This window comes from Penaeus chinensis, chromosome 38 (assembly GCF_019202785.1).
Source record: "Penaeus chinensis breed Huanghai No. 1 chromosome 38, ASM1920278v2, whole genome shotgun sequence".
Classification (NCBI taxonomy): Eukaryota; Metazoa; Arthropoda; class Malacostraca; order Decapoda; family Penaeidae; genus Penaeus; species Penaeus chinensis.
Genome location: NC_061856.1, coordinates 24285759 through 24300758, shown reverse-complemented (window position 1 = coordinate 24300758; position 15000 = coordinate 24285759). Strand labels below are relative to the sequence as shown.

Here is a 15000-nt window from a genome sequence, read left to right as displayed (position 1 = left end):
CCCTCCCCCCTCCCCTCTCCCACATCCCCTGGGCGATCGGAAAAGCCCCCCCCCCCCGCCCCCCACGCCATTTGTATCCGAGCGAACGAGCTGCTAATGGAAGCCTGCGGACTGGCTTCCGTCCTGGGCTTCCTTCCTCTGCAAATCCGCCCTCGCAATTCTTTATCATTATTATCATTGTTATTATTTTTTCAAAAAAGCAGGTTACGGATCAGAAGACTCCCCTCCTCCCTCCATTAGCTCTTTCAATATTATTTTTAATAACAATGATAATTATTACTACTACTACAAATAACAGTATCAATATTATAAATAACAACCACAACGATAAAAATAATAACAAAACAAAATAAAAACGAAAAGATGAACAATCCGGCTTGAAAAAAAAAAAAAAAAAAAAAAAAAAAAAAAAAAAAAAAAAACTCGGTCCGAAATCGAGCCAATTGGCGGCGCGAAATCCCGAATCCGCGTCCGAAAAGGTGATCACTTCCCCGACCGGCGAGAGAGGTAGTCGGGGAAGAACAACGGCGCGCGAGGAAATGACAAGCGACGCGAGGGAAGTGACAGCGACGCGAGGGAAGTGACAGCGACGCGAGGGAAGTGACAGCGACGCGAGGGAAGTGACAGCGACGCGAGGGAAGTGACAACGACGTTTGGGAAGTGACGAAGACGCAAGGACGAGATCGAGACGCGAGGAAGAGAGAACGCGTAGGGAAGGCCCCCCGACGCGTCGCTTGGTCATCCCTACGGTCGTCAGGACGCCCGGCTGCTTCTTTATGGTTTGCGAAGTTTTAGCCTCGCCCGGGCCTTCGCACAGAACTGAAGCCGACGAAGGAAGTGCAAACGACGCTCAGGAGGAAAGGCGACGTGAGGAAGCGCTGGCTGACCGCGACGTATTGAAGCGACGTCACGAGGGCGTAAGAACTGACAACAGCGCGAATGAGTGACAAAAACGTGACAAAAAAGTGACAACGGCGTCTGGGAGTAGCCACGCCGCGCCCAAGAACAAAGGCGGAATAGACACGGGGGAGGGGGGGGCAGGGAAGAGGGGAGGGGAGGGGAGGGGAAACACGGAAAAGGGAGGGGGAAGGGGAAGGGGAGAGGGAAACCACCGAATGGGGGGGGGCTATTTCCTCGCCCGACGGGCCGTAATGACCGCTCTACCTCTGACCCTTCGCCGACGCTCTCAGCCCTCGGAACACCTCAGCTCATCCCACTTCACCAACCACATTTCCTTACAGCACAGCACATCTCGCCACACTTCCCCAACCCCATGCACGTCAACGCACTGCGAAATAGATCCCTTGCCCACCACCACACCACACATTTGGCACCACTCAACCACACCGCACCTCGCCTCAGCACACCAACACACTACGATTGTGGTGTCCACAATCACCACCACTTCACCATAAATAAATAAATAAATAAATATAAACAACAGTCCCCGTCCACCCTATCCTCTGAAGGACCACGCAACTATCCTTCGCTACAGTCACCATAAAGCCGGCCTCCGCCTCCTCCCTCGGGCCCGCCAACCGCCATATTCACCATCACCACATCCGGCCAAATCATCATCATCATCAGGACAATCCTGCAGAGTACACCTCAAGTACAAGCCGCCTCGACCGACCCCTGTGTTATTATACGGATATTTCCCTCCGACCACTTACACGCGGATAGTTCGTACACCCACACGCACATACTCCCAGGGTGCCGTCACAGCAATAAAAAAACAAAAAATACACTAGTTACATCTACAAAAAACACGAGAACCCACAAAAAATAACCAGCAACAAAGGACCACAATTCCAACAAGTAACAGGCAAATGCAACAAACCCAACAACTATATCAACAAACGACAAACATGAACAAATAAGCCCCAGCCACGATATCCAAACAAAAGGCTACTCGAACTCATATCCTCATTTACTTGTTTACCCATTTATCATCATTACCATTTTCCTTCTTTCTTTCTCGAAGGAAGTATGCTTTGCAAGGAGAGCGGGGAGGTCGCGCACCGAGCGAAAACATTTCCGGCCCAAGTGAACATCGCCAAGCGTGTCCTGGGCGAGCGGATGCAGCCAGGCTCAAGATGCCTTGCAATAGCGCGGTTGCAAGCGGAGTCACGTAACGCTCAGTCCTTCAGAAGATCAGAATAAGCGGCCACGAGTAGGATACACAGAGGGACGAATTTCGCTGGAGATTGGGGTAAGGGGAGGGAGAGAGGGAGAGGGAAGAAGAGAGAAAAAGCATTAAAGGCGAAAGGGGAGAAAGATAAATTTAGTGTAATTGGATTAAAAGAGAGGGAGATATTCAAAGTGAGGAGAAAAGAGTAATTGAGATAGATAGATTGTTAGATAGATATAGATAGATGGATATATAGAGAGAAAAAGAACGAACGGACAGACAGCGAGCAACGAAAACAGAACGAAAGAGAAAGGCTCTGCAACAAATAAACAAATAAAAACAAATAACCACAAAAACAAGAGAGAAGAAACTGCGAAGCAAGAGAGGGGGCGGCGACCCCCGCGCCCCGGCACACGGCGGACCTTTATACATATACAGGAGCAGGTAATTAGGAAAGGAGGAGCCGGCGGGTCAGCGTGCGGCGGCGGGTCAGCGAAGGTGAGGGGGAGTGGGGGCGGGGGGATGGGGCGGAGATCTAGAGGTCAGGGGTCACCCGGGTCAGATTGCAACTAAGGGAAATAATGGACCGAGTTGTAGGGCCCGGAGAAACATTTAGAGAAAAATAAAAAATAAAAAAATAAAACAGGCACAAAAAAGCGCATTCGGGGAAGGAAATTTTGCCACTGAAAAGGGGTTCACAATTATTTTTCATCATTATACACCATACAACTATATCTACATTTTTCTTTTCTTATCCTTTCTTTTTTTCTGCTTTTGTTTTTTTAATATATACAACATATACATCACAAACAGACATACAGAAGCACAAGGACAAACATAGACCGAAACTGCCAGACATAATTATCAACAGCCCCACCCCCTAACTATAAAAACAAAAAAGGACAAGGAAGAGGGAAATAGAAAGGACAAAGAAAGGTCACGAAAGGGGAGGGAAGAGAGGGGGAGGAGGAGGAAGGGGGCGTGAAGGGAACACAGGAAACAATTTACCTTCAGGTATGAATAACTTCCTACAATGACATCCGGCGGCTCCACGCGCAAACACACTTGAAATAAATAAAAAAGGAAACTGATGTATTTATCAAACGGTAAGACGAATCTAACGGAAGGAAAGCATTGAAGAAATGCAACTGACAATGTATAACCGGAGTAGGATTTGGAAGAAAAATAAACAAAAAATGTTGACGTATATTTCAATGATAACTGTAAATATTATAAAAGAAGAGATTAAATGAAACTACTGTACACACACAGCACATATACATACACATACACACACATAAATGTGTGTATACACACACACATACATATGTGTGTATGTATGTTTATGTATGTTTATGTATTATGTATGTATGTTTATGTATGTTTATGTATTATGTATGTATGTTTATGTATGTTTATGTATTATGTATGTATTATGTATGTATGTTTATGTATGTTTATGTATTATGTATGTATGTATATGTATGTATGTATGTATGTATGTATGTATATGTATGTATATGTATGTATATGTATGTATATGTATGTATATGTATGTATGTATGTATGTATGTATGTATATGTATGTATGTATATGTATGTATGTATGTATGTATGTATGTATGTATGTATGTATGCTTGTATGTATGTATGCTTGTATGTATGTATGTGTGTGTGTGTGTGTGTGTGTGTGTGTGTGTGTGTGTGTGTGTGTGTGTGTGTGTGTGTGTGTGTGTGTGTGCATATATACATACATAACAGAGGAATGTTCATCTTTAATTTGAGCTTCGCAGACAACGCGACAGGCGACTCCTTCTCAAGGTTCGGTTCAAACCCAAAAGATCGAATTTCCAGAACGCCGACACTGATCTTTCTTCCTTCGAATGTTAGTCAAGGAGAATTTTTTGTCTTTTCTTTCTTCCTCTCTCTCTGCCTCCCCCCTCTCTCTCCTCTCTCCTTTCCTCTTCCTCTCTCCTTTCCTCTTCCTCTCTCCTTTCCTCTTCCTCTCTCCTTTCCTCTTCCTCTCTCCTTTCCTCTTCCTCTCTCCTTTCCTCTTCCTCTCTCCTTTCCTCTTCCTCTCTCCTTTCCTCTTCCTCTCTCCTTTCCTCTTCCTCTCTCCTTTCCTCTTCCTCTCTCCTTTCCTCTTCCTCTCTCCTTTCCTCTTCCTCTCTCCTTTCCTCTTCCTCTCTCCTTTCCTCTTCCTCTCTCCTTTCCTCTTCCTCTCTCCTTTCCTCTTCCTCTCTCCTTTCCTCTTCCTCTCTCCTTTCCTCTTCCTCTCTCCTTTCCTCTTCCTCTCTCTTTCCTCTTCCTCTCTCTTTCCTCTTCCTCTCTCTTTCCTCTTCCTCTCTCTTTCCTCTTCCTCTCTCTTTCCTCTTCCTCTCTCTTTCCTCTTCCTCTCTCTTTCCTCTTCCTCTCTCTTTCCTCTTCCTCTCTCTTTCCTCTTCCTCTCTCTTTCCTCTTCCTCTCTCCTTTCCTCTTCCTCTCTCCTTTCCTCTTCCTCTCTCCTTTCCTCTTCCTCTCTCTTTTCCTCTTCCTCTCTCTCTCTCTCTCTCTTCCTCGCTCGCTCTCTCTCTCTCTCTTCCTCGCTCTCTCTCTCTCTCTCTCTTCCTCTCCCTCTTCCTCTCTCTCTCTCTCACTTCCCCTCTCCCTTTATAATGTCTACCAGTCTTACTGTCAATCTGTCAATCATTTACTTCTTTCGTTCTCTTCCCAAATCTTAATCTAAAAAACCACACCTGTCAGAGGCCGCGTTGAGTCAACGTAAAGCAATGCCCTGGGGTGTGTGCCGGCATCCCGAGCCGGCATAACATGCGCACACAAACTTATAACGAAGAAGAAGTCAGCAGTATGGAACGTTCACATGTTTAAACACAAACACAAACACACACACACACGCACACACACACATTCACTCACTCACACGCACACACACACATTCACTCACTCACACGCACACACACACATTCACTCACTCACACGCACACACACACATTCACTCACTCACACGCACACACACACATTCACTCACTCACAGGCACACACACACATTCACTCACTCACACGCACACACACATTCACTCACTCACACGCACACACACACATTCACTCACTCACACGCACACACACACATTCACTCACTCACACGCACACACACACATTCACTCACTCACACGCACACACACACATTCACTCACTCACACGCACACACACACATTCACTCACTCACACGCACACACACACATTCACTCACTCACACGCACACACACACATTCACTCACTCACACGCACACACACACATTCACTCACTCACACGCACACACACACATTCACTCACTCACACACACACACACATTCACTCACTCACACGCACACACACACATTCACTCACTCACACTCACAATAGTACACACTCCACTCACACGCACACTCGCTTATTCTCACTCACTCGCACACTGAAACGCGCACACATTTTCTCACAGGCACTAGCACCCGAGGCAGACCAAAGCAGGCAGGATGTGTAGGCGGGAAGTCTGGGCTAGTAATTGGAAGGGCGAGTGAAGGGTGGCAGGGTGGCAGGGTGGAAGGGTGGAAGGGTGGTAGGGAGGTTGAAAGGTACCGGTTAGGAGGGAGGGAAGGAAGGAGGAAAGGAGGAAAAGAGGGAAGGAAGAAAATATGGAGGGGGGGTAGGGAAAGGGAGAGAGGGAGAGGGGGGGAAGGAGGGAGAGAGATTGAAAGAAAAAAATATAATGAGAGAGAGAGAGAGAGAGCGAGAGAAAGAGAGAGGGAAAGAGAGAGAGGGAAAGAGAGAGAGGGAAAGAGAGAGAGGGAAAGAGAGAGAGGGAAAGAAAGAGAGAGAGGGAAAGAAAGAGAGAGAGGGAAAGAAAGAGAGAGAGGGAAAGAAAGAGAGAGAGGGAAAGAAAGAGAGAGAGGGAAAGAAAGAGAGAGAGGGAAAGAAAGAGAGAGAGGGAAAGAAAGAGAGAGAGGGAAAGAAAGAGAGAGAGGGAAAGAAAGAGAGAGAGGGAAAGAAAGAGAGAGAGGGAAAGAAAGAGAGAGAGGGAAAGAAAGAGAGAGAGGGAAAGAAAGAGAGAGAGGGAAAGAAAGAGAGAGAGGGAAAGAGAGAGAGGGAAAGAGAGAGAGGGAAAGAGAGAGAGGGAAAGAGAGAGAGAGAGAGAGAGAGAGAGAGGAGAGAGAGAGAGAGAGAGAGAGAGAGAGAGGGAAAGAGAGAGAGAGAAAAAGAGAGAGAGAAAAAGAGAGAGAGAAAAAGAGAGAGAGGGAAAGAGAGAGAGGGAAAGAGAGAGAGAGAGCGCACAAAGGAAGCAGGATGATTGGCAGAGTGTAAAAGTGCCACCTTTTTTATCACTTTTTTTTTTTCTTATGGGCAATAATGCTCCTTTGGCGAGGTTCCCAGGACATTAAAGTGGCCTAGGGGTGGGGGGGGGGGGGAAGTAAGGAGGGAGGGAGAGACAAAGGCAACTGAAGAAGAGAAGAAAGACGATAAACGACGAAATGAGGAAAAGGTAGGCAAATGGGTAAACAAAACATGGAAATAAACGAGAAAAAAAAATGAAGGGAAAGAAGCGAACAAAAATACAAGAACTACGAAAGAAAGAAAAAATACAGAAGGGACTCGCAGTAGGTTTTCCAAACACATCTTGCGGACTTTCGGATGGAGAGCAGCGCCGCCATCATCCCTTACCCCCCCCCCCCCCCCATACCCACTTCCATTCCCCCCTTCCCTCCTCCTCTCCCTCTTACCCCCCCCCCCCCCACACACACACCCAAGGTCGGAACCAATGAGCTAACGTATTTACATTGATGGCAGGTGGTTCTTGGCAAAGCAGATGGTATAGAGGAGGAGAAGGAGAAGAAGTGGGAGAAGGTGGGAGGAGGAGGAGGAGATGAAGAAGTGGGAGAAGGTGGGAGGAGGAGGAGGAGAAGAAGTGGGAGAAGGTGGGAGGAGGAGGAGGAGAAGAAGTGGGAGAAGGTGGGAGGAGGAGGAGGAGAAGAAGTGGGAGAAGGTGGGAGGAGGAGGAGGAGAAGAAGTGGGAGAAGGTGGGAGGAGGAGGAGGAGAAGAAGTGGGAGAAGGTGGGAGGAAGAGGAGGAGAAAGAGGAAAGGAGGAGAAGGAGGAAAGGAGGAGAAGGAGGAAAGGATGAGGGAGGAAGGGAGGGAGAAGGGATTAGGGAGGAAGGAGGGACAACACGTTATGAAAGCAGAAGGAGTTACACCACAGAACTTGCCTTCGGTCTCAGTGTTTACGTCATGGATTCCCCTGAACAGGATTCTCACGCCTAATATGCGAGGGGGATTTAGTACCTCCTCGGGGTACACCGTTTCTATATCCCTTTTTCTAACTCCTAACACTACTTCACTGTTTTATCTGTCCTACTTCAAAATAATGTGCTTGTACGAGACGAAGCGATGTGCTTATAAAGAGATAGAAGCAAAAGGAGGAGACAGATGAAGGGGGAAAAGCAAGACAAAGACCGGGAGAAGACGATGAAAGGAAACAAGAGGGAAACAAGACTCGGAGGGGACATATCGTCAATAAAGCTCGACTCAACAAAGCAACGCCCTCGACTCACCACAACACAAGGTGAGTCATCGCTGTCACGGCCTACAACTTCCCTGATTAGGTTCTGTCCCTCCGCCGATTATCCCCCCTCCCTCCTTCTCTCCTCCGTAACCCCCTTTTCTCTACCTCTCCTTTACCTTCCCTCCATCCTCCGCTACCTCTGTTTTCCCACCCTCGTTCCTCCTCTTCTCTCCATCCTCCTCCCCCTCCTTCATATCCCTTTCTCCTTTCCATCCCCGTCCTTAATGACACCCTCCCTCCCCCCCCAATACATCTTCCCCCTCCTCCAAACTTCCCTACGCTCCCCCTCCTTCTATACACACCCACTCTCATCCCCCTTCCCCTTTCCTCCTGTTCCACAAGCCCCCCTTCCTCCTACTCTCCCTCCATACACTCTTTTCTCATCCCCCTACCCCTCTCCTCCTGTTCCACAACCCCCCCTTCCCCCTCCTCTCCCTCCATACACTCTTCTCATCCCCGCCCCCCCTTCCTCCCCTCCCACGATTCCTGGCAACCGTAGCATCTTAAACTGAACCAAACATGCCTTTTCAACGACAGCAACTGCGATTGTGTACAGTGGATCTTAAGCGTCTGAATCTTAAAATCTTCATCACAATACAAAATGACGAATCACGGACCCACACACACACTTAAGAAAAGAAAGAGAAAAGAAAGAAAACAGGCGTTAAATCCAAAAGAGGAATGAAAGAAAAGAACCAATAATGAAAAAAAAGGAAACCTGCTTCTTTCTCTCGGGTGAAAAATTCCCGTTCTATCAAAGAAGAACAGACAAAGACGCTATTGTAAAAGGGGAACCAAGAAAAAAATGACCCGAGCCGCTTCATTGCCAAGGAAGAAAACGGGCGGTTCTGGTGTTTACAGGAGCTATTCCCCCTCTCACTCGACGGCGAAATGATACAAGGTTTTTGTGCCGGAGTTCGTGAGAGGTTTACAATTCGACATTCAGAAACCGGTCGAGATTGTGTTAGAGAAGATACGGCACGGCATGTTAAGGAGATAGTGGATTTTGTTTTTGTATTTGCATATGAATCATTGCACGACATTTATAGATAGATATACAGATTGACAGAGGGGTGGGTAGAGAGGCAGGTAGACAGAGAGAGAGAGGGGCAGATAAAGAGAAAGATTTGATATGTTTACCTTAACTACCTACTTTTTTCTTTCCCTCTCCCTCTCTTCTTTCCTGCTTCCATTAATTCCCTCTTTTCTTTTTCCCTTCATTTTCTCTCTTCCTCCCTCCTGCCCTGTCCCTCATCCCTCTCTCTTTTTTCTATCTATCTCTTCCTTTCCACCTTTCTTTCCCCTTCCCCTCCTCCTCCCGGCCCTTTCCCTCAGGCAGCAACCACCAGAGGGGAGAAAACCCTCCGAGAGAGTGACAGGCAGTACAGGAACACTCCCATCGCTAGGGTGAAGGGTGAAGGAAGCTCAGGAAAGGAAAAAGGGCGGGGGGTGCATTCAGCAAGGTGCCGCGTTCCCAGGGATATCGCCGTGACGCGCCTCGAAAGGGAACCGACCCGGGGGCACCGCACCTTCGTCCCGAGGGAAGATCGAGCGGAGGGAAGATCGAGCGGAGGCAAACCGGCCGTGGCTACGAAGTCTTTAAGGTACATCTGCAAGTTTACGCATCTGTTAGAAACGCAAGTTTTGATATTATTCAGACCGTGCGTTTCCCTGTCCCCTGGTGATGAACAGGATAAAAAGACACGCTGTTTGGAGACGCCCCCCGCTCTTCCCCTCCTTCGCACCGCCCTTACGTTCTATCTTCTTTTTATACCAAGCCTCTTCTTCGGCGCCACCCTTGGCTCTTTCGCCACGCCCCTTCCTGCCCCCTTTCTTCACCCCGCCCCCTTTCTACTCCACGCTTCTTAATCCTCCTTCAGTACGCCTCCATTCCTACACCACATCTCCATCTCTGCACGTAACTACTCCACCCTCCCTTCTACACCCCTTCCTGCCTCTCCCATTACCACGCCTCCTCTCCCTCCTTACTAACCCCTTCTTCCCTCTTCCTTCTCCTCTTCCCCTCTCCCTCCCCCCTTCCCCCTCCCCCTCTCCCTTCCCGACGCCCCTTCTTTTCGCCAAACCCAGCCGGACGCCCGCATCCCCCCCCCCCTCCCGCCCCGAGAGCGTTTCCCAGCCATTACGCGGGCGAAGGCTGAGGGGAGTTCGCTCGTCGGGGGCTCTCGCCCGCCGGCGCCTCTTCTCCAGTTCTCGCCGTAATCGTGGGAAAAAATAATACAAATGGAAAAAAGGGGGCGGGGCCAATGCTCTTGCTTCGGACGTAAGTGTCTTTCTGTGTGTAGTTTTTGTTTATGGTTCTTTATTTTGTTACCGAGTTTTTGTGGTTGGAGTTTCGTGAGCAGTCGATGCGAGTTTCTGTTGCTTCTGTTCTGCCTCCTCTCGGCTTTGGTTTTAGTCGAGTTTCATTTCCATTTTCACCTCCCGTTTCTTCGCTTCGATGCCAAGGCCAGAAGTGGCGCGCGCGTCTTATACAAGAGGAAGAGGAAGATGACGATACGATTTTGCAATGCAATAAACGATCACCAAGTCGCGGCCGCCAATCACCAGCACGCTGTTGCAATCCCCGCCCGGGAATCGTGGCCTGCAACTTGCAACATGGCTTATTTATAAACTTATTTATATACATTATCTTACCGATGACTGACCTCCTGACAAGCAAAGGGGGGAGAGAAATCAAGCAATGGAATCGCATTCTCCTTTGCAATTATTCCAATTCTAAGGAGATTACCCGGCGAACAATGGCAACAAGCGCCACTCGGAGCACTCGAATAATTACGGTATTGCGTAACTGAGAAATATATATCTATCTGTCTATCTATCTATGTCTTCTCTCCATCTATCTGTTTATCTGTCTATCTATTTGTGTCTATTTCTTGATCTTTCTCTCTCTCTCTCTAATGTCGAGGAAACAAAAAGATCACATCAGTCATAAACACGTTTAATGAAAAATTGAACGAATAAACTGAATGATATCCAACAGAAAATACAAACGAAAGAAAGAAAAAACACACGAGCTGCAACACGACGAGCAGATCGCAGCCGAAAATCTCAAGACATCCCGAGAGCATCCACTTCAATTATCTCCCCCCCACCCCCATCCTTCCCTTCACCTTCCTATTACCTCTCCGACCTTCTTCCTCCTCCCCTCCTTTCTTTCCTCCTCTCCCCCCTCTTCGCCATCTCCCATCCCCTCCTCTCCCCCCCCCCCCAGCCGGGCCGATCCCTTCATTCTCCCTAACCATTTTCCCCTTCCCCTCCTCCCCTCCTCCCCTTCTCTCCTTTCCCCTTCAGGTACCCTTACCTCCCCATACCCTCCATCGCCTTCCCCCAATCTCTCCCCCTCCACTTTCCTCCCTTCATCCCTTAATCTATCCACCCGCCCTCCACCTCCCCCCTGTTCCCCCAGGCCCATTCCCCTCTCCCCCCCAGCCCTCCACCTCACCCTGTTCCCCCCAGTCCTATCCCCCCCCCCGCCCTCCACCGTCCCCCATCCACCTTATGACCCTACACATTAAGCTTTCTCAATATTCAAAGTATAAAAAAATCGATCATCGCAAGCTCTCGCAAGACTTCCCTATCGCGGGCGTAAGTACAGGAAGCACGTCAGTAAGGAGGGGGAGGGGGAGGGGGAGGGGGAGGGGAAGGGCGAGGGGGAAAGGGGATGAGAAGAGTAGGAAGGGATGAAGGAGAAGGAAGAAGAAGAAGAGGAGGAGAGAAGGTGGATTAGTAAGATTATAATAACTGACTGATGAAAAGCAAGAGAAAAGAAGGGGAGAATGAACGGGACGAAGAAAGAGGCGCAGAAGCAGCTCTATCCGAGAGGGGCCTCAGACCAACACGGATTCCGCGAAAATACGCTTTAATGCGGCCCCTTTTAGGAAGAAATTCCTCCTAAAAAGCCTTCAACAAAGAGCCCTTAAAATTCGTCATTCCCTCCTGCCCCCTCCCCCCGCCATCCACCCCCCTTCTCCTTCCACTGACTCGCTCCCCCCCCCCCCCCTTCTCCTCTTATTTCCTGCCTCTTCTCCCTCCTCTTCCCTTTTTTACCCACTTTTTATTTCTTACCCTTTTTCTTGCTTCCTCCTTGCTCTCCCTCTCCTCTTCTCCTCTCTCCTTCCTCTGCTATACTTCATACCTCCTCCCTCTCACCTCTTCCCCATTCTCCTATGTCCCTTTGCTCCTCCACCCCTTCCCCTTTTTTGCCCTCTTCTCTCCTTTACCATTCCCTTGTTTCATCTTTCTTTCGTGATCTCCCCTATCTTCTCTCTTCCATTTCTACTATTTCCCCTTTCCTTCTTCCTTTATTCCCCTAACTCTCCCCACTTCCACTTCCTTCCCCTTCCCCTTCCCCTTCCCCTTCCCCTTCCTCTCCCTCCCGCCTCCCCCCCCCCCCCCCCCCCCCCTCCCGACCCGCATGGCGCAAGATGGCGGCCACGGACAGGCTGATTGGATAATTTGCCGCGAAGGAATGGCGTCTCTCTCGCTCGATCGCATCGGCCTCCACGGCGCTCGACCAATTTCTCTCCTCCCTTTTATTCGTCTACTTCTCGGTTTCTTTGCTTCGTCGTCTGTGCGTGTCTCCGTCGGTCTGTGCCTTTCTGTGTGTTTCTCTCTCTCTCTCTCTCTCTCTCTCTCTCTCTCTCTCTCTCTCTCTCTCTCTCTCTCTCTCTCTCTCTCTCTCTCTCTCTCTCTTTCTCTTTCTCTTTCTCTTTCTCTTCTCCCTTTCCTTTCCACCTCTCCCCTCTCTCCCTCTCCCCGTCCGTGCGTCCCGTCCGTGGTCCATGACCGTTGCAAGGTTGAGTGAATCCCATTATGCACAGCCATCAATCTCGGCCATCACGTGTTGCTTGGCTCATTGTGGCGCGGAGGAATGCAATTATTACTATTATTACTGTTATTATTATTGTTAATGTCATCATTATCATTATCATTGTCAATAATAATAAATTAATAATAATAACAATATTATCATCATCATCATCATTTTTATTACTATACCCATTATCATTATCATTATCATTATTGTGCGTGTGCGTGTGCGTGTGCGTGTGCGTGTGCGTGCGTGTGCGTGCGTGTGTGTGTGTCTGTGCGTGTGTGTGCGTGTGCGTGCGTGCGTGTGCGTGTGTGTGTGTGTGTGTGTCTGTGCGTGTGTGTGCGTGTGCGTGTGCGTGTGTGTTCCCATCAACGTGTAACGATAATATTTGAAATCTCGTCATGACCCCCTTCCAAAACAAACATACAAAAAACAACGAAACCGCAAACAGAACACTCATAAACCCCCCCCCCTCCCCCCTCCGCTAAACAAGACCCTCAATGCAGAGGCCAAACAGAGACCGACAGACCGACACAAACGAAACGTCACTTTATTTGCCCGCTTCCCTGCGCCCGGACCAGCGGCTCGAACAGGCGCCCGAGGCAGAGGTCGCCGGAGGTCCGTCGAAGTTGCGTGGGAAGGCAGGCGAGAGGGCGCCCTGCTGTCCGAGACGCGGACGGCGAGGGCAGGCGGTGCTAGGCGATGCTAGGAGAGAGCAGGTGGCGCTAGGATATACACTAGGGGATACTCGATTCAAAGAAATGTAACTACAGACCGCAGCCACCTCCAAGCCTTCAGCAGCCACTCCTGAGGCGGAAGCGGCGGCGTTCAGAACCTGAAGAGCGTGTAATCAGGACCCAGGGCCCCATCGCCCCTCTTTCCTCTTTCCTTGTTTTCCACTGCTCCCTTTATTCTCCCTTGTTCTCTTTTCCTCCTCCTCTCTCCCTATTTCTCCCTGTCTCTCCCTATATCTCCTTCTCTCTCTCTTTACACACACTTTCCTTTCCTCCTCTCCTAAGGAGAGGAGGAAAGACCTGAACCCGAGGCCCACACAAAAGAAACACAATAACCTTCCTATACACACAAAAAATCTTTCTCTTGGCCACAAAAACAAAGCAACCTAATTACGTAGGCCTACCTCTACTTTAACTTTTACTCTCCTTTATCTCTCTCTTTTATTTAGGCCCAAACCTCTCCACGCCGGACCATTAAGTATACAAGCCACTCGTGCACCTGTGTCGTAAGCTCCCCTTCCCCTCTGCCCTCTGCCCCGCTTATTCATCATCATCTGTCTTCTTACTATCACCATCGTCATCATCATCACCACCATTATTATCCTTTCCTCCTATGAATTGTTTTTCATCTCTTTCTCTTACTCTTTCTGGTTCTACTTTTCCATCTTCTCCTCCTCCTCCTTTTCCTTTTCCTTCTCGTTTTTTTCTTCTTCTTATCCTTCCTATTCCTCTTCCTCTCTTTCTCCTCCTCTTCCTTTCCTCCATCTCCACCTCTTCCTTTCTCAATTACCCCCATCTCCCTCCCCCATCTCCCTCCGCCTCCCCCACCCCCTCTCCCCCCACCCTCACCCACGAAGCGAAGTGAAGGCGAGATGAAATCGGGCTGATTTTTGAAAGTGAAATTACGTCTCTTCTTAAGCAAAGAAGCCAGGCGGATCACGACCCTTGGCCTCCGGGGTAAAGGGGGTGTGGGGAGAGGAGGGAAGGGGGAGGGACATGGATAGGGAGGGGGTGAGGGTGAGACAGGCGGGAGGGAGGGAGAGAGCGAGAAAGGGAGGGAGAGGGAGGGAGAGGGAGAGAGGGAGGGAGGGAGGGAGGGAGAGGGGAGGGAGGGAGGGAGGGAGTGAGGGAGGGAGAGGGGAGGGAGGGAGGGAGGGAGGGAGGGAGGGAGAGAGAGAGAAAGGGAGGGAGAGGGAGAGGGAGAGGAGAGAGAGAGAGAGAGAGAGAGAGAGAGAGGGAGAGAGAGAGAGAGAGAGAGAGAGAGAGAGAGAGAGAGAGAGAGAGAGAGAGAGGGCAAGAGAGAGAGAGAGAGAGAGAGAGAGAGAGAGAGAGAGAGAGAGAGAGAGAGAGAGAGAGAGAGAGAGAATAGAGAGAGAGAGAATAGAGAGAGGGAGGGAGGTAGGTAGGGAGAGAGGAGAGAGAATAGAGAGAGAGAGAATAGAGAGAGGGAGGGAGGGAGGGAGGGAGGGAGGGAGGGAGGGAGGGAGGGAGAGAGGGAGAGAGAGGGGGGGAGTGAGAGGGAGAGGGAGAGGGGAAGGCAGGAGGAAGAAAGAGATAGAGGGAGAGGAGAGGGCAGGAGGAGCAACAACGACAACAACGACAACGACAATGCTCAGCCAAACACAGACAGCTCCTAAATAATCCACAAAGTAGGTTCACCCGCAGGCGACCCAAAAGTTACGAAATCCTTCAAGGTCTGAGGATGA

The 15000-nt window shown here is 49.4% G+C and overlaps 1 protein-coding gene across 2 annotated transcripts in view; it reads right to left on the bottom strand.

Moving 5' to 3' along the window:
* Positions 1–15000, bottom strand: part of LOC125046105 — a 77160-nt gene that overhangs the window by 44775 nt on the left and 17385 nt on the right. Inside the window, exon 2 of one of the 2 annotated variants that reach the window (XM_047643743.1) lies at positions 3140–3195. The exons of the other annotated variant lie outside the window; for it this stretch is intronic. The gene's annotated coding sequence lies outside the window, so the exon portion shown is untranslated. The remainder of the gene's footprint in view (positions 1–3139; positions 3196–15000) is intronic. 2 annotated transcript variants of the gene reach the window in all.